The sequence below is a fragment of the Moschus berezovskii genome, chromosome 8 (genome assembly GCF_049115385.1).
Source record: "Moschus berezovskii isolate FMDL1 chromosome 8, NW_MosBer_1.0, whole genome shotgun sequence".
NCBI classification, from domain to species: domain Eukaryota; kingdom Metazoa; phylum Chordata; class Mammalia; order Artiodactyla; family Moschidae; genus Moschus; species Moschus berezovskii.
Genome location: NC_142467.1, coordinates 40,173,449 through 40,199,445, shown reverse-complemented (window position 1 = coordinate 40,199,445; position 25,997 = coordinate 40,173,449). Strand labels below are relative to the sequence as shown.

The following is a 25,997-nucleotide window of genomic DNA, read 5'->3' as shown; positions in this document are numbered from 1 at the left end:
GCAGCCCACGAGGCTCCCCAGTCCCTGGGATTCTCCAGGAAAGAACACTAGAGTGGGTTGCCATTTCCTTCTCCAATTCATGAAAGTGAAAAGTGAAAGTGAAGTCGCTCAGTCGTGTTAGACTCTTCGCGACCCCATGGACTGCAGCCAACCAGGCTCCTATGTCCATGGGATTTTCCAAGCAAGAGTGCTGGAGTGGGTTGCCATTGCCTTCTCTGTCTCAAGATCGATAGGCCCCTTCCAATGTAGTTGGTGCTAACTATGGGTTTTAATCTGTTGCACCTGTCACTTCCAAAGCAATTCCCTCTGTTTATTTTGGCTTCTTCTGTTTGCAAGTCTCTTCAGTGTCTAATTTCTGCCCTAACACAAGGGGGCAAAGGTGGTCACTTATTTTAGGCTCACTTGTTCAGTCTTGCTGTGGGGAGGGAGGAAAACTGCAAACAAATATCACTGGCATGTGTGGGGAGTGTTCACAGTGTCTCAGCCACATTGGGTTTGCCCCTGCTTACAGCGTGTGTACTTTCCCAGTCTACACTGCTCAGGCTCCAGGCTGCTCTGCAGGGGAGCTGTCTAAAGTGGGCCCTGGGTTGCATGCACTTCCCAGGTCTAAGCCGCTCAGGTTCAGGTTCTTGGGTATTCCACAAAGGTGCAAACTCAGTTGGGCCTGTGTTTTGTGCCCTTCCCAGGTCCGAGCAGCTCAGGTGACCAGGTGCTTGGCGAGTACACTCTCCTCCGGTATGGTGCGTCTTATTGCCTCCCCCGCCCCAGCCGCTGGGTTTCCTGGGTGTGCAGCAGGAGCATTGTCTTAGGTGTGCCATGTGTCTCCTCTGGGGAGCTGATCTCAGGCTGTGACCCTCGTGGTGGATGTCAACCATCCAGGATCCCAAGAAGACTTGGCTAGTAACTGGGAGCCAGCTCGCAGTTTGATAGAGGATGCCCTCTCTGGGGCTGAGATTGCCCCTTTCCCGCTCTGGCTGACGCCGGCCTGCCTCCCTGCATCTGTTGGGGGATGGGCTGGTCCACTGCTGGCTAGCTCTCCTCCAGTATTCACTCAGTCCTTTGTTGTATGAGCAGCGCGGCAGTGACTTAGGTTAGGGCTTTTTGCGGGAAAGTTCTCTCTCTCTCTCTCTTTTTTTTCCTCTCTCTCCCTCTGGCTATCCCACAGTTTGGGTTGCTATCTCATGTTAGCGCCCTCAGATTGCCCTCAGGGCATTCAGGCCTGGTCCTTACCCTAAGCAATGCAACCCGGGCCTCTCTGTTCAGCCCCCGCTTGCTGGTGGTGGACGCGAGGGTCTGGGCTACTTCTCCTCTGGGAGTTGCCGTTAGGCACATAATCTGTGGGTTTTATTTATTTATTTTTCTCCTGGTTATGTTGCCCTCTGAGATTCCAAAACTTCCCACAGACCCACCGGTGAGAGGGTTTCCTGGTGTTTGGAAACTTCTCCTCTTTTATGACTCCCTCCCCGGAATGGATCTCCATCCCTAACTCTTTTGTCTCTCTTTTTATCTTTTATATTTTCTACCTCCTTTTGAAGACAATGGTCTGCCTCTGGGTGCCTGGTGTCCTCTGCCAGCGTTCAGAGGTTGTTTTGTGGAATTTGCTCAGCGTTCAAATGTTCTTTCGATGAATTTGTAGGGGGAAAGTGGTCTCCCTGTCCTATTCCTCTGCCATTTTAGGACCACCCCCTGGATGGTTTCAGTAGCATGAATTTGTTTTCTCACAGTTCTGGAGGCTGTAGTTCCAAGATCAAGGTATTGTCTTCTAGTGAGGTCTCTCTTCCTGGCTTGTGGACAGCCACCTTCTCACTGTGTCCTCACGTGGTCTTTCCTCTATGCAGACGTGGAAAGAGCAAGCTCTGATGTCTCTTCCTCTTCTTATAAGGACATGAACCCTATTAAATCAGATTAGTTACCTTCATAAAGGCCTTGTCTCTAAAACTTCATGCTGGGGTCATGGCTTTACACATGAATTTAGTTGGGAGTGGAAAATATGATTTTACACCTCTTCTGGTGTAAAAGCCCCTCTTGCAACCCACTAGGGTAGGAATTGGCAAACTTCATCTGAAAAGGACCAAACAAAATATTTTAGGTTCTGTGGGCCATATGGTCTCTGTCACAACTACTCATTTCTTTTATTATAGCTTGCAAGTAGCCATAGACAGAATGTAAACACATGATGTAGCTGCATTCCAATAAAACTTTATTTACAAGCAGATATCAGGTTGTATTTGATCCAAGGGATATAGTTTGCAGAACTCTAAAATTAGAGTGCTCCCTCTGTCCCTGACAAACACCCTCATATACATTTCCTCATCATTCTTTTACTTATCTCACTTCATCAAATTCTCAGATTCCAAACCTGGGACTACATGACTGTCAGCGACCCTCCTTCTGGTTATGAGCCTCAATGTCACCCCCACCACCCCCAGCACCACCATTGTTGTTATCCTGCTCCTGTCAAGCACTGTATTATGTATTATAATCACATTTTGAGTATTATGACATTAATCCCTTCAAAAATACCAAGAGGTAGGTATCACTCCCCAGTTAACAGATGAGTAGCTTGAGGCTTAGAGAGTTAAGTAACGTGTCCAAGTTTACTGTAACTACTTAGTGACAGATTTGGACATGCCTCTCCTGATTTGTAAATCTGAAGCAGTCAATAAATTCTCAGTCAGCTCTAAATAGATGGTTTTATTCTAACACAATGAGAAGAATCAACAAGGTGAAAAAGAACATAAAGTGACAAGTCAACTCTCTGGATCCCAAATGTAGGCTTAGGGATCTAGAGCTGTGATTCCTAGACGAGTGGTTACATGAAGGATGAGCATCAGACTCTCCCTAGAAGATTGTTAACATGCACATACTTTCCTGGATTGAGCCCTCAGAGATTCTGATTTCATAGACAGAGGATGGGACCTAGGAATCTGCCTTTACACCAGCACCCACAGTGATTCTGGTCTAGATAGTCTAAGTCTAGTGGGCAGCATCACAACTTCTGAGATCCTACTAGAAAACCCTGTAATCAGAGTGCTGTAACTAAGATGCTTTGAGATGCTCATTTCTGGGTCTCTGGTCCTGTTGAATGACTCAGTAGCACCACAGTTTTTGATGGTATACTGCTGATCATGACGTAATATTACATCCTTAGCATAACTTGAAGTCTAGCCATAGGAGGACAAGAGACAAAAGGTCTGTTTTTTTTTTTTTTCCATTTCTGTGTCCTCCAGACCAATTCCTGGCATGTCTGTGCATACCAAATGAGTTAATTTTGTCAGAAATCTTTAATATCTTAATGTGGAGATCTCTAGCCCGACTGAGGCTTTGGAGGGGAAAAAAGGGGATCCTCTGTATTTGAACCTTCTGCAATATCACTAATAGAAATAAATAAAGGATGGCCCTGATTAGCACACAAAGGGTTGGCATTTATGGAAATGTGGATGTTAATACAGATTTTGCATAGATGATTTTTTTTCCTGCTTGGTGATTTAGGAACTCAAATCTGTCTCCTTGCAATAGCATCTTAGCCACAGCATGGAAGGCAGTGAGAGCTCTATTTTGGAAGGTGGTCCTACCCTTTCACATTGACATCTTGCTTGTCTTTTGGTCTAGTTGCCTGCTCCAGACCATTCTTTCCAGAGGTGTCCCACTCTCCCCATGAATGAGAAATGAATGTGTCATTGCAGCTTTGCAGGTGCAATGCATCATTCTGAGCAAGTGTGGGGTTCTTTGGCTCCTACTTCAGACATGTCATCAATGTTCAATTGGGACCACTGGCGTTCTCCAACCGAACTTCTTATGTAGTGGATATTGTTTGTGTGAGGGTGGTGGAAAGTGAGTAATGTCATGTAATTTCAAGGTCTAGTGTTCCAAATCCTTTTCCAAACATGCTATGGGAAGAAATGTTGTAGTGTGTTATGTGAAATAGATCAGGTTTATCTCCTCATCTGTTAGAATAACAGAAAACAGCTTAGGCAAAAACAGGAAACGGAGGTCAAGATGTCCCATTTGTAACACAGAATAACTCATGCCTTAGGGTATTTCATGTAATGACTTTAAATCACAGTATCTGGGAGCACAGATGCCGGAGTGAATCTTGGCTCCATCATTCACTGCTCTGTGGCATTGGCCATCTTCCATAATCTTTCTAAGTCTCAGTCTCCTTATCTGTAAAAACTAAAATAATTTAAAAAATTATCTGTAAAATTAAAATAATAATACTTCCCTCATTGGATTATTGCAAAGAAGAAATGAAACAGTATTTGTAAAAAAGTGTTTACACATCTGGCATGTAGTAGGTGCTCAAAAATGTTAGCTTTCCATTCAATGAATTTTCATTCACAAAACATGTATGGGATACCTTTTATGCACCAAACACTCTTTAGGTACTGAGGCTAATGCAGTGAACATATAAGAATTCCTACCTTTGTGCCTAAAGGGGTCATACAGGAAAATGTAATTTCCTTGTAGCTCAGATGGTTAAGAATCCGCCTGCAATGCAGAAGAACTGGATTAGACCCCTGGATTGGGAAGATCCTCTGGAGAAATATCAGTAACCTCAGATATGCAGATGACACCACCCTTATGGCACAAAGTGAAGAAGAACTAAAGAGCCTCTTGACGAAAGTGAAAGAGGAGAGTGAAAAAGTTGGCTTAAAGCTGAACATTCAGAAAACTAAGATCATGGCATCCGGTCCCATCACTTCATGGGAAATAGATGGGGAAACAGTGGAAACAGTGTCAGACTTTATTTTTCTGGGCTCTAAAATCACTGCAGATGGTGATTGCTCCCATGAAATTAAAAGACTCTTACTCCTTGGAAGGAAAGTTATGACCAACTTAGACAGCATATTAAAAAGCAGAGATGTTACTTTGTCAACAAAGGTCCGTCTAGTCAAGGCTATGGTTTTTCCAGTAGTCATGCATGGATGTGAGAGTTGGACTATAAAGAAAACTGAGTGCTGAAGAATTGATGCTTTTGAACTGTGATGTTGGAGAAGACCCTTGAGAGTCCCTTGGATTGCAAGGAGATCCAACCAGTCCATCCTAAAGGACATCAGTGTTCATTGGAAGGACTGATGATGAAGCTGAAACTCCAATATTTAGGCCACCTGATGGGAAGAGCTGACTCATTTGAAAAAACCCTGATGTTGGGAAAGACTGAAGGCAGGAGGAGAAGGGGATGACAGAGGATGAGATGGTTAGATGGCATCACTGACTCGATGAATATGAGTTTGGGTGAACTCTGAGGGTTGGTGATGGACAGGGAGGCCTGGCATGCTGCGGTTCATGGGGTCGCAAAGAGTCAGACACAAATGAGCGACTGAACTGAACTGAACCTGGAGAAGGGAAAGGCTACCCACTACAGTATTCTGGCCTGGAAAATTCCATAGACAGTATAGTCCATGGACTCACATAGAGTTGGACACAACTGAGAAACTTTCACTTCACTTATGGTAATATGGGCTATGGCAAGCACAAAGCAGCGAAGACGGCTGTGGAATGGGAGGGTGGGCTCAGCTCATTTTTCTGACCTCCTACCTGGGTGCTGTGTGGGGAATGCAGTGTGGGATACAAGGAATGTAGGAGTGTTGGCAGATTGTAAAGACTGGAGAAATCTTGGATAAGAGGCATAAACAGATTAACTCTGACTTGATAGTGTCAAGGCAGAGAACATTTTATATGCTTTTATATAAGCCATGGAACTGCAGCACGCCAGGCTTCCCTGTCCTTCGCTATCCCCTGGAGTTCACTCAAACTCATGGTTATCGAGTCAATGATGCCATCCAATGATCTCAACCTCTGTCACCCTCTTCTCCTGCCTTCAATCTTTCCCAGTATCAGAGTTTTTCCAGTGGCTCTTCATATCAGGTGGCCAAAGTATTGGTGCTTCAGCTTCAGCATCAGTCCTTCCAATGAGTATTCAGGGTGATTTCCTTTAGAATTGGCTGGTTTGGTCTCCTTGCTGTCCAAGGGACTCATTAGAGTCTTTTCCAGTACCACAGTTTGAAAACACTCAGCCTTCTTCATGGTCCACTCTCACATCCATACATGACTACTGGAAAACACATAGCTTTGACTAGACGGACCTTTGTTGGCAAAGTGATGTCTCTGTTTTTTAATATGCTGTCTAGGTTTGGAAAAGCTTTTCTTCCAAGGAGCAAGCACCTTTTAATTTCATGGCTGTGGTCACCATCTGCAATGATTTTGCAGCCTAAGAAAAGAAAATGTCACTGTTTTCATTTTTTCCTGATCTATTTGCCATGAAGTGATGCAACTGGATGCCATGATCTTAGTTTTCTGAATACTGAGTTTTAAGCCAGCTTTTTCACTCTCCTTTGTCACCTTCATCAAGAGGCTCTTTAGTTCCTCTTTACTTTCTGCCATAAGGGTGATGTCTTCTGCGTATTTGAGGTTATAGATTTCTCCCAGTAGTCTTGATTCTAGCTTGAGCTTCATCCAGCCTGGCATTTCACATGATGTACCATACATATAAGTTAAATAAGCAAGGTGACAATATACAACCTTGACATACTCCTTTCCCAATTTGGAACCAGTCTGTTGTTCCATGTCCGGTTCTGACTGTTGCTTCTTGGCCTGCATACTGGTTTCTCAGGAGGCAGATAAGGTGGTCTGGTATTCCCATCTCTTGAAGAATCTTCCACAGTTTGTTGTGATCCACACTGTCAAAGGCTTTAGAGTAGTCAATGAAGCAGAAGCAGATGTTTTTCTGGAATTTTCTTGTTTTTTCTATTATCCAAAGAATGTTGGCAATTTTATCTCTGGTTCCTCTGCCTTTTCTAAATCCAGCTTGAACATCTGGAAGTTCTCTTCATGTACTGGTAAAGCCTAGTTTGGAGGATTTTGAGCATTACCTTCCTAGCATGTGAAATGAGGGCAATTGTGCAGTAGTTTGAACATTCTTTGACATTGCCTTTCTTTGGGATTAGAATGAAAGTCCAAGTTCTGTGGCCACTTCTGAGTTTTCCAAATGTGCTGTCATGTTGAGTGCAGCACTTTAACAGCATCATCCTTTAGGATTTGAAATAGTTCAGCTGAAATTTCGTTAGCTCCACTAGCTTTTTTCATAGTGATGCTTCCTAAGGCCCACTTGACTTCACTCTCCAGGATGTCTGGCTCTAGATGAATGATCACACCATTGTGCTTTTATGGGTCATTAAGACCTTTTTAATACAGTTCTTCTGTGTATTCTTGCCACTTCTTCTTAAAAGAATAATTCTGGGGCCATTCTTTGTCCATAAGTTTAGTCATCAGAGGCTAAGGAATGGATACTTTTATAAGCCAAAGATTAGTATCTTTGCCATAAAAATTTTATCTTTGCCATAAAAATTTTATCTTTGCCATAAAAATTTTCTATCTCGGGATCAATGGCTGGAGTGAGAAGGACTTCTGGAACTCTAGAAGTTTTATACAAAACATGTTTGTGCAAGGAGTAATTTCATAAATTTAATCTCATATTCGAAGGGATCTGTGACCAAAACAGGGTTGGGACTGCTTGTCTCCATGATTCATAGGAAGGGTGGGAACATCAGAGCTACCAGTTCATAGCTAATGTCCTCACATACCTATGAACAGTACTTCCTTTCACTCTCCAGGTTATCTAGATGACTTTTTGGACTTCCAAGCTTTAACACTCCTACCTTACTTCTTTGTCTGATACAAATATACATCTCTCAGATGACTCTCACCCCTAGATTGAAAAGAAGAGTCTAGAACTTTGTTCAAGTGGGATGTTAGGACTACTGGTTATATCTCTTGCTCATCGCCAAGGCTGATGTCCCCAGCTACCCACTGCCTGAACAGGAAGGAATCTGAGTCACTCTAGCTTAGGAATCAGTGGTAAGCTTTCAGAGGGTTCCTTCCAGTGTGATGGAAAGTGTGTTTCTATTCTTTTCCTTAAGTCCCCTATTCCATGCTTCCTCATTCACCAAGCTGATAATATGACATTGTGCCAATCCAGGCAGTAGGCAGGATGAAGTGAAGAAAAAACCCCAAAGCACCTGGATAATCAACAAGATAGATGATTAGAGCTGACAGCCCCTAAAACTGCAGACTTAGGTGGTGAAAATCCCCAATCTGTTTGTGCTGAACCAAGTTTGAGATATGTGTCTGCATGTCTAAGGGCTTAGTTAAAAGTGTTGTTGTAATATTTTCCCCTTCGGGCACCAAAGACATCTGAATTTTGCTTCCTAATTGTCAAAACAAACAGAAGTAAAGGGAAAATAAATGTTGAACAACATAAAGAACCAAGAGAATTAAATATAGATGAATGAGTTAATTTTAGAATGTCCACCCCCTGATTTTTCTGCCTCGTCTTCTTTTTCTCTTTGGTCCCTTTATAAATTTGCCATTTTCTCTGCAAAAGAAAGATTTTGGCTAATGACTTTAGACTTCTTTGTGTCTTCTAACCTTGGAGAGCCAGGAAATAGAGTTGGCATCAGAATAGAGGGAGAGAAAGAACAAGAAACTGGGAATCAGAGTATCCATTGAGACATACATGCCAGCCTCACTCTGTCATTTTTGGGGGACTGACTGCTTATATTTGGAAGTCTAAAGCCTTCAGTATTGACTCCATGCCTTTGGTATAACAGGTGGAAAATTCCAGAGGTAGACTTTCCGAATGATTCCTATTTCTTATAAAATTATGGAACATAGTAAAAGATCATCCAATATGAGACCATCTCATTTAAACCAAACCTTCCTATTAAGATACACCTTTACATAAGCTCATACACATTCCTTTGGGACAGGGGAGGCCACAGTATCCCTACATTTCTATGTGAATGTGGATTAAAGCTCTCTTTCCAGCAAACACCTAACCTAGCACCAGAGACTGGATCTAGAGTGAGGTCCAGAGTCCCCAGCCAAAGAAGGGACCCTCAAACATCAGGAGAGCATTGGGACAGCATGAGCCCTCCTGTGGGCTCAAGTGTCAATCATGTGCTAATGGAAGCTCAGGGTTCTCGTATTTGGCACACGTTACTAGTTTAACTAGTATACATGCTGGCTCCATCAGTTTTACTTGTCAGGATGCAGGGCCATCGACTTTACATTTAGGCAAATCAGGCATCTCTAATGTGTAGATCCTGGTAGTACTTGGTAGCTCTCCTGCTGACATTGATATGATAAGGCATTATGTGACTTAATGTCATAATTTCACATATACACCATACTGTGCAAAGGCCATGCTTCATGTTTGGTATGAAGGCATAGTGTTTTGTTATTGTTGTTTAGTTTTTACCAAGACAGTGTTTGGGTTTTTGTTGTTGTTTTTGACACATTTTAAAACAGTGAGATTTCACATGATGATCTAATTTTTGTTGTTTGTTTCTTATATCACAAGATCTAGTTTCCCTAGGTCCTCATAATCACCAGCCAAATAGGAACAGCCCTTTGCTCTCCATTTGGCCCCCATTTCTGTCTGGCACAGTTCTCTGTCCCTGCTGTATTGTTACCCTGCCACCTTGATTTGGAAGCCCATGTTCTTCTCCTTGGTCAATGTAGTGACACCTGAGGCCCCTCTTATACAGTCTGGCTGGTCCAGACTGGTGATATCCAATGCTCCATCTAAGGAAGGAACTTCCCAATGACCACCTCTACTCTTTCTAGACAGTAGATCTGCACTGGCAACTGCCACCTACAGTGCTTGGCACACTGTGGGCCAAGAAGGTCCAGGATGGAGAGCCACGTCTCCTGATCAGAGACGTGGCCCAGACTACTTCCCGCTCCTTTACTTCTTGTCATCATTTTGAGTGTATTACCCTTGTGTAACATCTCTTTCTCCCTGCTCTTAGTGAAGGCCTCTTAATATATTTTCACCCTTCCAGCTGGTTAGCGGCCTTGAATTTCACAAATACTGCAAATGTGAATTGCTTGAGTTGCATCTCCCAGTTGGAGTCTATGGCAGTCAATATTTTCCCAAGATGTTATCTCTCAGCAAGACTGAAGCCAATAAGTGGCAAGCAGGCAATCAACAAGTATTTATTAGTCTCCCAATCTTGGTTCTGCTTTCTGAATTACATTTAATTCCTCTTAGAGCCAGTGACAAACATCCCTGTCAAAGTTGCTTAAGTATAGGGGGAATTTATTAGCTCCAGAAACCAAGCATGATTGTAAAGTTATGGGAAGGGCAGGGTCACAGCTGGGCCTTGGGAAAACTACAGGCAGAAACAGTAGTGTCAGGACTCTTTGGTTGTTACATCTACTCTGCCCTGTATTGGTGTCATTATCAACATGGTAGAAAAATGTCCACCAGTGTTTCCTAATTTTACATTTTCTGCTTCTGTCACTGGATAATTACTTCCTCATTGTGAGTTCTCCAGAGCCTGTGAAAATTCTATTTGGTCCAACCTAGATCAGGTGCCTGTCCCTGAGCCAATCAACCATGGTCTGAGTGGGAAAAGAGGGAGGTACTCATCCATTGGGAACCAGTCAGCAGTGACCTGGGATGACTCCTGTTGTACTAAGATAACAGCTTCCCCTTGTGGAGGGGATAAAAGTAGAGAGCACAGTCTAGAAAACGAGGGAGGGAAAGCCTTAGAAGACTGTTTTAATCTGCTGGGATTGCCATAATGAGATACCATAAACTAGGTGGTTTAAACAGCAGATATTTATTTCTCACAGTTCTGGAGGCTGAAAGTGTGAAGTCAAGGTGCTGGCATAATTGGGTTTGAATGAGAGCTTTCTTTCTTCAATTTAAGTCTGAATTTGGCAATAAGGAGTTCATGATCTGAGCCACAATCAGCTCCCAGTCTTGTTTTTGCTCACTGTATAGAGCTTCTCCATCTTTGGCTTCAAAGAATATAATCAATCTGATTTCAGTGTTGGCCATCTGGTGATGTCCATGTGTAGAGTCTTCTCTTGTGTTGTTGGAAGAGGGTGTTTCCTATGACCAGTGCGTTCTTTTGGCAAAACTCGATTAGCCTTTGCCCTGCTTAATTCTGTATTCCAGGCCAAATTTGCCTGTTATTCCAGGTGTTTCTTGACTTCCTATATTTGCATTCCGGTCCCCTATAATAACAGTTAGAACTGGACATGGAACAACAGACTGGTTCCAAATAGGAAAAGGTGTACGTCAAGGTTGTATATTGTCACCTTGCTTATTTAACTTATATGCAGAGTACATCATGAGGAACGCTGGGCTGGAAGAAGCACAAGCTGGAATCAAGATTGCTGGGAGAAATATCAATAACCTCAGATATGCAGATGACACTACCCTTATGGCAGAAAGTGAAGAGGAACTCAAAAGCCTCTTGATGAAAGTGAAAGAGGAGAGTGAAAAGGTTGGCTTGAAGCTCAACATTCAGAAAACAAAGATCATGGCATCTGGTCCCATCACTTCATGGGAAATAGATGGAAAAACAGTGGAAACAGTGTCAGACTTTGTTTTTTGGGGCTCCAAAATCACTGCAGATGCTGATTGCAGCCATGAAATTAAAAGACGCTTGCTCCTTGGAAGGAAAGTTATGACCAACCTTGATAGTATATTAAAAAGCAGAGACATTACTTTGCCAACCAAGGTCCGTCTAGTCAAGGCAATGGTTTTTCCCGTGGTCATGTATGGATGTGAGAGTTGGACTGTGAAGAAAGCTGATCGCCGAAGAATCGATGCTTTTGAACTGTGGTGTTGGAGAAGACTCTTGAGAGTCCCTTATACTGCAAGGAGATCCAACCAGTCTATTCTAAAGGAGATCAATCCTGGATGTTCATTGGAGGGACTGATGCTAAAGCTGAAACTGCAATACTTTGGCCACCTCATGCGACGAGTTGACTCACTGGAAAAGACTCTGATGCTGGGAAAGGTTGGGGGCAGGAGGAGAAGGGGACGACAGAGAATGAGATGGCTGGATGGCATCACTGACTCTGTGGACATGGGTTTGAGTGTACTCCGGGAGTTGGTGATGGACAGGGAGGCCTGGCGTGCTGTGATTCATGGGGTCGCGGAGAGTCGGCCACGACTGAGCGACTGAACTGAACTGAACTGATAATGAAAAAGACATCTTTTTTGTGTGTTAGTTCTAAAAGCTCTTATAGGTCTTCATAGAACCGTTCAACTTCAGCTTCTTCAGCATTACTGGTTGGGACATAGACTTGGATTACTGTGATGTTGAATGGTTTGCCTTGGAAACGAACAGAGATCATTCTGTTGTTTTTGAGATTGCATCCAAGTACTGCATTTCGGACTCTTTTGTTGACCATGATGGCTACTCCATTTCTTCTAAGGGATTCCTGCCCACAGTAGTAGATATAGTGGTCATCTGAGTTACATTCACCCATTCCAGTCCATTTTAGTTCATTGATTCCTAGAATGTTGACATTCACTCTTGCCATCTCCTGTTTGACCACTTCCAATTTGCCTCGATTCATGGACCTAACATTCCAGGTTCCTATGCAATATTGCTCTTTACAGCATCGGACCTTGCTTCTATAACCAGTCCCATCCACAACTGGGTGTGGTTTTTGCTTTGGCTCCGTCCCTTCAATCTTTCTGGAGTTATTTTTCCTCTGATCTCCAGTAGCATATTGGGCACCTACCCATTGGGGAGTTCATTTTCAGTGTCCTATCTTTTTGCCTTTTCTAACTGTTCATGGAGTTCTCAAGGCAAGAATACTGAAGTGGTTTGCTGTTCCCTTCTCCAGTGGACCACATTTTGTCACATCTTTCCACCATGACCCATCATCTTGGGTGGCCCTACACGGCATGGCTTAGTTTCATTGAGTTAGACAAGGCTGTGGCCCATGTGGTCAGATTGGCTAGTTTTCTGTGATTGTGGTTTCAGTCTGTCTGCCCTCTGATGCCCTCTCTTAGCACCTACCATCTTACTGGGGTTTCTATTACCTTGGATGTGGGGAATCTCTTCACGGCTGTTCCGGCAAAGCACAGCTACTGCACCTTGCCTTGGACGTGGGGTATCTTTACTAGGCCACCCGCTGCTCCAGCACTGTGCAGCCACCGCGCCAGGGCTGCACTTGCCAAATTCAGACTTAAATTGAAGAAAATTGAAGAAACTGGGGAAAACCACTAGACCATTCAGGTATGACCTCAATCAAATCCCTTATGATTATACACTGGAAGTGACAAATAGATTTAAGGGACTAGATCTGATAGAGTGCCTGATGAACTGTGAATGGAGGTTCATGACATTGTACAGGAGACAGGGATCAAGACCATCCCCAAGAAAAAGAAATGCAAAAAAGCAGAATGACTGTCTGAGGAGGCCTTACATATAGCTGTGAAAAGAATAGAAGCAAAAAGCAAAGGAGAAAAGAAAAGATATACCCATTTGAATGCAGAGTTCCAAAGAACAGCAAGGAGAGATAAGAAAGCCTTCCTCAGCAATCAATGCAAAGAAATAGAGGAAAACAATAGAATTGAAAGAGTAGAGATCTCTTCAAGAAAATTAGAGATACCAAGGGAACATTTCATGCAAAGATGGGCTCAAGAAAGGACAGAAATGATATGGACCTAACAGATGCAGAAGATATTAAGAAGAGGTGGCAAGAATACACAGAAGAACTATACAAAAGAGATCTTCACGACCCAAATAATCACGATGATGTGATCACTCATTGTGGAATGTGAAGTCAAGTGGGCCTTAGGAAGCATCTAAACGAACAAAGCTAGTGGAGGTGATGGAATTCCAGTTGAGCTATTTCAAATCCTAAAAGATGATGCTGTGAAAGTGCTGCATTCAATATGCTAGCAAATTTGGGAAAACTCAGCAGTGGCCACAGGACTGGAAAAGGTCAGTTTTCATTTCAGTCCCAAAGAAAGGCAATGCCAAAGAATGCTCAAACTACCACACAATTGCACTCATCTCACACGCTAATAAAGTAATGCTCAAAATTCTCCAAGCCAGGCTTCAGCAGTATGTGAACTATGGACTTCCGGATGTTCAAGCTGGATTTAGGAAAGGCAGAGGAACCAGAGATCAAATTGCCAACTTCCATTGGATCATTGAAAAAGCAAGAGAATTCCAGAAAAACATCTATTTCCATCTTATTGATTATACCAAAGCCTTTGACTGTGTGGATCACAATAAACTGGAAAATTCTGAAAGAGATGGGAATACCAGACCACCTGACCTGCCTCCTGAGAAATCTGTATGTAGGTCAGGAAGCAACAGTTAGAACTGGCCATGGAACAATGGACTGGTTCCAAATAGGAAAAGGAGTATGTCAAGGCTGTATATTGTCACCCTGCTTATTTAACTTATATGCAGAGTACATCATGAGGAACGCTGGGCTGGAAGAAGCACAAGCTGGAATCAAGATTGCTGGGAGAAATATCAATAACCTCAGATATGCAGATGACACCACCTCTATGGCACAAAGTGAAGAAGAACTAAAGAGCTTCCTGATAAAAGTGAAAGAGGAGAGTGAAAAAGTCGGCTTAAAGCTCAACATTCAGAAAACAAAGATCATGGCATCTGGTCCCATCACCTCATGGCAGATAGATGTGGAAACAGTGTCAGACTTTATTTTTCTGGTCTCCAAAATCACTGCAGATGGTGGCTGCAGCCATGAAATTAAAAGACACTTACTCCTTGGAAGGAAAGTTATGACCAGCCTAGATAGCATATTAAAAAGCAGAGACATTACTTTGCCAACCAAGGTCCATCTAGTCAAGGCTATGGTTTTTCCTGTAGTCACGTATGGATGTGAGAGTTGGACTGTGAAGAAAGCTGATCGCCGAAGAATTGATGCTTTTGAACTGTGGTGCTGGAGAAGACTCTTGAGAGTCCCTTGGACTGCAAGGAGATCCAACCAGTCTATTCTAAAGGAGATCAGTCCTGGGTGTTCATTGGAAGGACTGATATTAAAGCTGAAACTCCAATACTTTGGCCACCTCATGTGACGAGTTGACTCACTGGAAAAGAGTCTGATGCTGAGAGGGATTGGGGGTAGAAGGAGATGGGGACGACAGAGAATGAGATGGCTGGATGGCATCACCAACTCGATGGACATGAGTTTGAGTGAACTCCGGGAGTTGGTGATGAACAGGGAGGCCTGGAGTGCTGTGGTTCATGGGGTCTCAAAGAGTCGGACACGACTGAGTGGCTGAAATGAACTGAACTGAGGGGAAAGAGGTGAGGAAGTAAAGTAAAAAGGCCCTATTCTTGCATATATCTCCTGGAATGGCCAGCGTTGGGTTGGGTATGTGTTAGTTTTTTTTTTCTTGCAGCCATTCACAGGTGGGCCAGGTCAGAATGTTTCTCTGAACAAAGGCACTTTGGTTTAACATTCAGGCACAGGGGCAGGGTTTCTTGAGGCAGGCCATTTTGTAAAGACAGTATCCTTTTTAGGGAACAAAAGCAACAAGAAACAAAGGTTAAAGTTAAACAACCAAATCCAATATGTAGTCAGATTTTGTTCTTCCCTGTAACAAACATAACACAGATATAAAGGATAATACAAAATGTGTATGACTTTTAACAAAAAAGTACAATTTAAAAAGTGAAAAAATTCAGGCTTTTTGGCATGAGGTGCCAGTTCCCTTTGCAATACAAGTTCATAGACTACTATGTTCCATAAAACTTTGGTGAAGAAGTTTAAAATGTCTGGAGGATAACAATTGTTGAACATTGCTTATCAAACACTATGTGACCTTGGAGTACTTGAAGAATTTGAAGTGGGTGGGGAGGGATGAGACAGGCTATAGAAGAAGATCCCTGAACTACTTCTGGTGACAGCATACTGTGTAGATCTTGTTTTTTACTTTACTTTGGGAAGCAGGATTTCCTCAATGGCACCACAAACCAGATGAAATTTAATTAGTTTATAGTTCTATAATTTCAGTTCTGGGATCTCAAGGTTTAATTCATGTATAGTTCTATAATCTCAGTTTTGGGATCTCCAGATGGTCCATGTGATTTACATATCACCTTTGGGACTTTCTAGGTAAATGCTGCTTAAATAATGCAAATGAGTAGAACTATTTTGCTAATTAGAGAGATTAGATTGAAGGGCACCAGGCCTCAAACAGATAAAAGACTAGAGAGAGAGTGGAATTAGCCGGAATAAGGTCAGTAGAAACTGGAGGCCAGTGGGTAGCTTTTTTTAGTGGAGAAAGAATTAGTTTTGAAACTTGAATGGTTCAAGTTTCAAGTTTCTTGAAAACCCTAGAAAGGGTCAGCATGATAGCACCTGTTATTGTTCAATCCCTAAGTTGTGTCTGACTCTTTGAAACCACATGGACTGGAGCATTCCAGGCTCCTCCATCTTCCACTATCTCCTGGAGCTTGCTCAAATTCAGTTCCACTGAGTCAGTGATGCTACCTAACCATCTCATCCTTTGCTACACCCTTCTGCTTTTGCCTTCTATCTTCCCCAACATCAGGGTCTTTTCCAATGAGTCCAATGCTTTTTCAATGCTCTTTGTATCAGGTGGCCAAAGTATTGGAGCTTCAACTTCAGCATCAATCCTTCCAATGTATATTCAGGGTTGATTTCCTTTAGAATTGACTGGTTTGATCTTGCTGTCCAAGGGACTCTCAAGATTCTACTCCAGCACCACAATTCGAAAGCATTAGTTCTTCAGCGCTCAGCCTTCTTTAGGGTCCAACTCTCACATCCATACATGACTATTGGAAAGACCATAGCTTTGACTAGATGGACCTTTGTTGATGAAGTGATGTCTCTGCTTTTTAGTATGCTGTCTAGGTTTATCATAGTTTTTCTTCCAAGAAGCAAGAATCTTTTAATCTCATGGCTTCAGTCACTGTCCGTGGTGATTTTGGAGTCCAAGAAAAGAAAATCTTTTACTGTTTCCATTTTTCCCCCATCTATTTGCCATGAAGTGACGGGACCAGATGCCATGATCTTAGTTTTCTGAATGTTGAGTTTTAAGCCAACTTTTTCACTCTCCTCTTTCACCCTCTTTTTAGTTCCTCTTCACTTTCTGGCATTATGGTGGTTGCTGCTGCTACTCCCAGCGACCCCATGGACTGCAGCCCACCAGGCTCCTCCATCCATGGGATTTTCCAGGCAATAGTACTGGAGTGGCTTGCCATTGCCTTCTCCGATTATGGTGGTATCATCTGCATATCTGAAGTTGTTGATATTTTTCCTGGTTATCTTGATTCCAGTTTGTGATTCATCCAGCTCGGCATTTTTCATGATGTACTCTGCATAGAAGTTAAGTAAACAGGATGACAGAATATAGCCTTGTTGTACTCCTTTCCCAATTTGGAACCAATCCATTGTACTGTTGCAGGAAGAGGAAACCCTTCCAGGGCCTGAGAGTGGGCTCTTGTCTAACACTCAGAAATGAATTGTCCAAGGCAGAATATGAGCTAACAAAGCAAGAGACTTTATTGGGAAGGTGCACCCAAGCAGAGAGCAGTAGCTAAAGGAACCCAGAAGAACTGCTCTGTCATGTGGCTCAGAGTCTCAGGTTTTATGGTGATGAGATTAGTTTCCAGGTTTTCTTTGGCCAGTCACTCTGACTCAGGATCCTTCCTGGTGGCTTACACATTGCTCAACCAAAATGGATGCCAGCGAGGAGGATTCTGGGAGGTGGTAGGGCACATGGTGTCTCCTTTTGACCTTTCCCCAACTTTCTGGTTGGTGGTGGCTTGTTAGTTCCTGTATTCCTTACTAGGACCTCCTCTCATAAGATAGCTCGTGCAAATGGTTACTATGGTGCCTGGCCAGGGTGGCAGTTTCAGTCAGTGTGTTTCCCCTTACAGTTCCGTGTCCAGTTCTAACTGTTGCTTCTTGACCCACATACAGATTTCTCAGGAGACAGGTAGGGTGGTTTGGCAGTCCACCTATTCCAGTGGAAACCACACCTTTCCCATTTAAGGTGAGCCTCTCCACTTGTGTCCTGAGCGCCTTCCTCCCCTTCTTGTCGTTTAGTCACTCAGTTGTGTTGGATACTTTGCGACCCCATAGGGAACATTGCATCAAATGCCCATATTTCTTGAGGTTCTGCCCTAAATGACCTTTTCTATCACATCAGTAGCAAATGGTCTCATTTTCCACATTGTTCAGACACAAACTCTCTGACACCAACTAGGTGTTCTGCAATTTGTTTCAATTCCAACCCTAATTACTTGGACTTAGTACAGACCCCATAAGTTAAAGGCAAAGTCATTGACGGATTGCCTCCACTTCAGACACCATCCTTAAGTCTCAGGGACCACCCACACTTCAGAATGGCTATAAATTCAGGGATTCCCATGATCCCTCATATTCAATAGTTAATTGAAACAAATCACGTTACCCACTGAAAGTGCTGTACTTATGATATAGTTTTATTATTAAGCGTATAACTCAAGAATAGCCAAGAGATGTATAGGGCAAGATCTGAGGAGGGGGTAGGGACACAGCTTCTATGCCCCCTCCTCACGGAATTCCAGGTACATCAGTCTCCCATCATAGCAATGTGTTTACCAATCGGGAAGCTCTCCTAGATTTCCCAGGTGGTGCTAGTGGTAACGAACTCACCTGCCAGTGCAGGAGATATTAGTGACACAAGCTCAATCCCTAGGTTGGGAAGATCCTCTGTAATAGGAAATGGCAACCCACTCTAGTATTCTTGCCTAGAGAATCCCATGGACAGAGAAGCCTGGCTGGCTACAGTCCATGGGGTCACAAAGAGTCGGATCCCACTGAGTGACTAACACTGTGTCACTAAGAGTCATTTCATTAGCATAACAAAGACATTTCTGTCACTCAGGTAATTCCAAGGGTTTTTTTAGAGTTAATTTTTATTGGATTATAGTTGATTTACGATATCGTGTTTCTGCTATACAGCAGAGTGAGTCAGTTATATATATACCCACTCTTTTAAATTCTATTTCCATGTAAGTCATCACAGAATACTGAAGAGTTCTCTGTGCTGTAGAGTAGGTCCTTATTATTAGTTATCTGTTTTATATATAGTAGTGTATATATGTCAATCCCAATATCACAATTTATCCCTTTGTGTCAGGAACTGGGAACAAAAATCATATATATTTTTTATTATATCAGACACATATATACACATGAATCACAAATTTATTAGCTCTTATCTCTTCTCTGAAATAGAGACTCTCAGACCCAGTTACTGCCTGGGTGTCGTTTTTAGAGAAACCATGTTTCCTCTAATCTGTCAATATCTAAAAATAAACCCCAATCCCCATCCCACCACCCTGTCCAACAGATAGACTTTTTCTCCTATATTTCCTCTTACTAAATATTTTAACACTATCCACCCAGCTGCCCAAACCTGAAACCTATGTTTTACCCTTAATTTTCTAGCTCACATTCTATAGTGTTGCCTTATTTTTGAATAATTCTCCATCTCCCTTTCCCTTCCTACTTATCACTGGATCTCAGCTTAAAAGTCATGGTGCCCAGGAAGCCTTTGCTGGCCTCCTGAAACTGATTAGGTGCTCCTACACTTTCATAGGCTTGCCATTTTTCACTCAGTGTAATAACTTCCTATTTGTCTTTCTTGCCTAAGAGCTTGGTGACAACAGTAATTGTGTCTGTCTTATTCAATTTTGCACCTTTGTACCTGGCACATAATTAACATTCAATAAATATATACTGAATGAATGAGTGAAACAATCCAAAACTGGAGCATTTAAAAATAAAATTTCTATATAATTATTTTTTATACTATTGATTACCCACTTTGCTGTAGGTGATGCTGGTTTAAACCTATTTTGAGAATTAAATAATTTATGTATTTCATAATTTTGAACCAGTCAGTTGGTGGTTTAGCTGCTAAGTCATGTTGGACTTTTGCAACCCCATAGGCTAGGCAGCCAGGATCCTCTTTTCATGGAATTTCCCAGGCAAGATTACTGGAATGGGTTGCCATTTCCTTCTCCAGAAGATCTTCCCTGGATTGAACCTGCATTTCCTGCAGAAACCATAGGGACCTAACAGAAGCAAAGATGTTAAGAAGAGGTAGCAAGAATACACAGAAGAACTATACAAAAGAGATCTTCATGACCCAGATAACAACGATGATATGATCACTCACCTAGAGCCAGACATCCTGGAATGCAAAGTCAAATGGGGCTTAGGAAGCATCACTACGAACTCAGCTGGTAGAGGTGATGGAATTCCAGTTGAGCTATTTCAAATCCTGAAAGATGATGCTGTGAAAGTGCTGCACTCAATATGCCAAAAATTTGGAAAACTCAGCAGTGGCCACAGGACTGGAAGAGGTCAGTTTTCATTCCAATCCCAAAGAAAGGCAATGCCAAAGAATGTTCAAATTACTGCACAGTTGTAGTCATCTCACACGCTAGTAAAGTAGTGCTCAAAATTCTCCAAGTCAGGCTTCAGCAGTATGTGAACCATGAACTTCCAGATGTTCAAGCTGGATTTAGGAAAGGCAGAGGAACCAGAGATCAAATTGCCAACACCCATTGGATCATCGAAAAAGCATGAGAGTTGCAGAAAAACATTCACTTCTGTTTTATTGACTATGTCAAAACCTTTGACTGTTTGGATCACAACAAACTGGAAAATTCTGAAAGATATGGGAATACCAGACCACCTGACCTGCCTCTTGAGAAATCTATATGCAGGTCAAGAAGCAACAGTTAGAACCAGATATAGAACAATGGGCTGGTTCCAAATTGGGAAAGGAGTACATCAAGGTTGTATATTGTCACCATGCTTATTTAACTTAAAAGCAGAGTACATCATGCGAAATGCCAGGCTGGATGAAGCACAAACTGGAATCAAGATTGCCAGGAGAAATATTAATAACTTCAGGTATGCAGATGACACCACTTTTATGGCAGAAAGTGAAGAACTAAAGAGCCTCTTGATGAAAGTGAAATAGGAGAGTGAAAAACTGGCTTAAAACTCAACATTCAGAAAACTAAGAGCATGGCATCCAGTCCCATCACTTCATGGCAAATAGATGGGGAAACAATGGAAACAGTGACAGACTTTATTTTCTTGGGCTCCAAAATCACTGCAGATGGTGACTGCAACCATGAAATTAAAAGACACTTGCTCCTTCAAAGAAAAGCTATGACCAACCTAGACAGCATATTAAAAAGCAGATGCATTACTTTGTCAACAGAGGTCTGTCTAGTCAAAGCTATGGTTTTCCCGGTAGTCATGTATAGATGTGAGAGTTGGACCATTAAGAAAGCTGAGTGCTGAAGAAATGATGCTTTTGAACTATGGTGTTGGAAAAGACTCTTGAGAGTCCCTTGGACAGCAAGGAGATCCAACCAGTCAATCCTAAAGGAAATCAGTCCTGAATACTCATTGGAAGGACTGATGTTGAAGCTGAAACTCCAATACTTTGGCCACCTGATGCAAAGAACTGACTTATTGGAAAAGACCCTGATGCTAGGGAAGATTGAAGGCAGGAGGAGAAGGGGACAACATAGGATGAGACGGTTGGATGGCATTATTGTCTCAATGGACATGAGTTTGAGTAAGCTCCAGGAGTTGGTGATGAACAGGGAAGCCTGGCATGCTGCAGTCCATGGGGTTGCAGGGTTGGACATGACTGAGTGACTGAACTGAACTGAACTCCTGCATTGCAGGTGGATTCTTTACCATTGAGCCACCATGGCAGCCAAGAGAATCATACATATAAACACAACTGGAACAAAATATGATAGGACCAAAATGTGCTAAGAGATATGAGAAAATTCCCATGGGAAATACTGAGTGCGGTAGATTGGATTATTATTCCCATGCCTTCTACCACATACTTTCCAGTGCATGTCACAAGAGTAGGCAGAATATATATTCTCACCCCATTCACTTCAGACTGGGCCATGTGACTTGCTTTGATCAATTAATTTAAGCAGAATTCAAGTCACAATGTGCCAGTTCTGAGCAGATACTTTAAAAAAATAAATCATTTTTTCATACATTTAGAACTTTTGCCCATAAAGAGTGAGTTCCAGGTAATCATTGCTCTCTTAGCCTGAGTCCTGGAATATAAAGACACATGAAGCAAATTTGAACTTAAACCATAAACTCGAGTTTAGCCTAACCAAACCACAGGCAACCTATATTCCCATAAACATGAAGTAGATACTTTTTGTAAGCCAGTGAGATTGCAGTGGGGTAGGGGGTGTTTGTTGCATAGCATTGTCACAGCAGAAATCTGACATACACTGAGTATTCATCTCATGACTTTGGTGGGGGTATGAGACACAATGAAAAGGCTTCTGGGCTATAGATATTTCCCAAGACACATGCCCCAATCCCCTGCTGCTGCTGCTGCTAAGTTGCTTTATTCGTGTCCGACTCTGTGCGACCCCATAGACGGCAGCCGACCAGGCTCCGCCATCCCTGGGATTCTCCAGGCAAGAACACTGGAGTTGGTTTCCATTTCCTTCTCCAATGTGTGAAAGTGAAAAGTGAAAGTGAAGTCGCTCAGTCGTGTCCGACTAGTAGCGACCCCATGGACTGCAGCCCACCAAGCTCTTCTGTCCATGCAATTTTCTAGGCAAGAGTACTGGAGTGGCTTGCCATTGCCTTCTCCGAATCCCCTGCTGGTGGCAGACTATTAAAAAGTCAATGCAGAGAACTCAGTGCTTTATTCCATACGTTATGAAGCCTGGGATCCAGACATGGCAAGATTTAAACATGTGGCTCACTGAGATCTGATCTCTCCATACGGGAAAATCTATCTTATATTCACAGATATTTCTGCCACAGCTTGAATTTTCATAACAGAAACTAGACAGCATGGCATTGATCAATTAAAGCATACAGTTTTAACTGTGCAGAACATTAGGGCTCTGATATAACCACCAGGGAGTTGGTACCACTTGAATGAGAAAGTTGGTCTCCCAAGGCAGGGAAGCACATTGCTACCTGCTAGGGTATTGAGTTTCTCAGTGTGGGTTTTCTTTTGTTGGTCATTCATAGTTGTGAATCCAGCTACAATTTATTTCTTTTTATGCTAACAATGGACAGCAAAGGGATAAAACTGTGTAAAAGAAGTCTTTAATTCCTAATCTCTTTTTTTCCACTGCTACAACTTTTTTTGTCTTTTTCTTTTAAACAGGAAGCAGTCAATAATAGTAATTATGAAAAAACCCTTCACTCTCCCGGTGGCCCAGTGGTTAAGAATCTGCCTGCCAATGCAGGGTACATAGGTTTGACCTTCTGGTCTGGGAAGATTCCATAAGACTCGGGGCAGCTACACCTGTGTGCTGTAACTGCTGAAGCTATCACACCTAGAACTCAAGATCCACAACAAGAGAAGCCACTGCAATGAGAAGCCTGCGTGCCGCAAGTGGAGAAAGTCTGCACACAGCAACAAAGACCCAACACAGCCAAAAATGAATAAGTAAAATATAAAAAAGAAAAGAAAAATCCCTATAAATTAAACTTCTTTGATTTAGACTTCGAATTCAGGACCCATCAAGAATAGTGTAAAAATGACTTAAGCTTTTGTTCTCAGTTTCTTCATTTGTAAAATAGGCTAATAACAGTAATCTACTCAAAGCTATGGTTTTTCCCGTAGTCATGTATGGATGTGAGAGTTGGACCATAAAGAAAGCTGAGCACCGAAGAATCAATACTTTTGGACTGTGGTGTTGGAGAAGACTCTTGAGAGTCCCTTGTATGGCAAGGAGATCCAACCAGTCAATCCTAAAGGAAATCAGTCCTGAATATTCATTGGAAGGACTGATGCTGAAGCTGAAACTCCAGTACTTTGGCCACCTGATGCGAAGAACTGACTCATTGGAAAAGACCATGATGCTGGGAAAGATTGAAGGCAGGAGGAGAAGGGGACGACAGAGGATGAGATGGTTGGATGGCATCACTGACTCAATGGACATGAGTTTGAGCTCTGGGAGTTGGTGATGGACAGGGAAGCCTGACAGCTGCAGTCCATAGGGTCACAAAGAGTCGACATGACTGAGTGACTGAACTGAACTGAACTAAAATGAACAGTGCTTATCTCAGGATTTTGAAGAGTTAGTGAAATAATCTTGTGAGGCTTAACACAGTGTCTTGCAGACAATAAACAGTCAATAAATAATAGAAATTATTATAGGGAGAATTTTGTTAGTGCAATTTTTTCTTAAGAAAGCAGCTGTTCATTATAGAAAGACAGCCTGTGTCATGGCATTTACTTTGACCTTTTTACTATTGGGAAAAAATACCTCAGGACCCAAATCATGATTAATTTATATACCATGTTTATTAACAGCTAGGTTTTCTCCACTTTGGTTCTCTGAAAGGAATAAGGACAAAGAAAATTTGGATTCACCACAAAATGAACACTTCCAGAACCTTCATTTGGTTAAGATCAAAATAGACTGAGCTCTCTGGTAATGAACTGTGGGCATGTTTCCAGACAAACGTGGAGTGAACTTGGATCCTTCCACACATATCACACTAGAGTGACAGCAGTTGTACTTTGGAGCGGCCAGGGTGAAATGTTTCTTCAGTGAATTGCCAGGAAGATGATAAGAACATTCCAACAGCTAATGTGTTACCCAAATGGCAGGTCACTTCATTCTCAGGTCTACTTTTTTCCTGACTGCAGAAAACACCAGGGTGGACAGCCTTAGGTTTATGTAAAATATGGTTGCCAAGGAAAGTTAATTCTCTTCAGAAACTGCAAGTTGATAATGGTTCAGATTTATAAGAGAAAATGTGTTATAAGACATATTTGACTGTTTATCTTGAAAGATCTTGCAGTGTGTGTATGCAAGTGTGTGTGTGTGCATGCACATTGCTCGTACCTCTTGTTTGAAATGAGCAAGCGGTTGTAATTTACAAATTAGATGGACCAGTCATTTGAAATATGTCTCAAATTTTTTTCCTGGAGAGAGAGAGTATTTTCCCTACCACCCAGACATTCTGTTTCCAAGCCCATTTACTTTCTCCTAGCCACTTCAGAATACATTGAACTCAAAAATAAAGCTAGAGAAACTTACAAGCTTATTTTCTATAATACAGAGCTTGGGACTTGCTCCCTTTTGAAAAAAAAAAAATACACACACACACATAGTCACACAGAAAAGAAACAGTTAATTTAATGTGTAATTCTAGAGCAAAGATCAGTATGACTCACATGAAAAATTAACAAAGGATCAAAGTAAAAATCCACCTTAATTTTAATTTTTTTCACTACATTTTTTAATGAAAATATAAGGCATTTCACCTCTTGGTGAAAAAAAAAGCATAAGATACACATATATATTAAACATATATGTGTAAAAAATTTAAAAATACATATAGCACACCTTATGGAAGAGAAGTGGGAGAGTTAGGAATAAAAGAAAAAGAAAGCTAAAGGGCAAGAAAGAGGTATAGGGAGAACAAGTAAAAGTGAAAAATAAGATGGTTATCAGTTCAGTTCAGTCGCTCAGTCGTGTCCGATCTTTGCGACCCCATGAATCACAGCACACCAGGCCTCCCTGTCCATCACCAACTCCCAGAGTTCACTCAAACTCATGTTCATCGAGTCGGTGACTCCATCCAGCCATCTCATTCTCGGTCATCCCCTTCTCCTCCTGCCCCCAATCCCTCCCATAATCAGAGTCTTTTCCAGTGAGTCAACTCTTTGAATGAGGTGGCCAAAGTATTGGAGTTTCAGCTTTAACATCAGTCCTTCCAATGAACACCCAGGACTGAACTCCTTTAGAATGGACTGGTTGGATTTTCTTGCAGTCCAAGGGACTCTCAAGAGTCTTCTCCAACACCACAGTTCTAATGCATCAATTCTTCGGCAATCAGCTTTCTTCACAGTCCAACTCTCACATCCATACATGACCACGGGAAAAACCATAGTCTTGACTAGATGGACCTTTGTTGGCAAAGTAATGTCTCTGCTTTTTAATATTCTATCTAGGTTAGTCATAACTTTCCTTCCAAGGAGTAAGCGTCTTTTAATTTCATGGCTTCAATCACCATCTGCAGTGATTTTGGAGCCCCCAAAAATAAAGTCTGACACTGTTTCCACTGTTTCTCCATCTATTTCCTATGAAGTGATGGGACCAGATGCCATGATCTTCGTTTTCTGAATG

At 42.2% G+C, this 25,997-nt stretch overlaps 1 pseudogene; it reads right to left on the bottom strand.

Annotated features, from left to right (window-relative positions):
• Positions 1 to 529: 529 nt before the first annotated feature.
• The window catches only part of LOC148777039 (uncharacterized), a 78,248-nt pseudogene continuing 52,780 nt past the window's right edge, over positions 530 to 25,997 (bottom strand).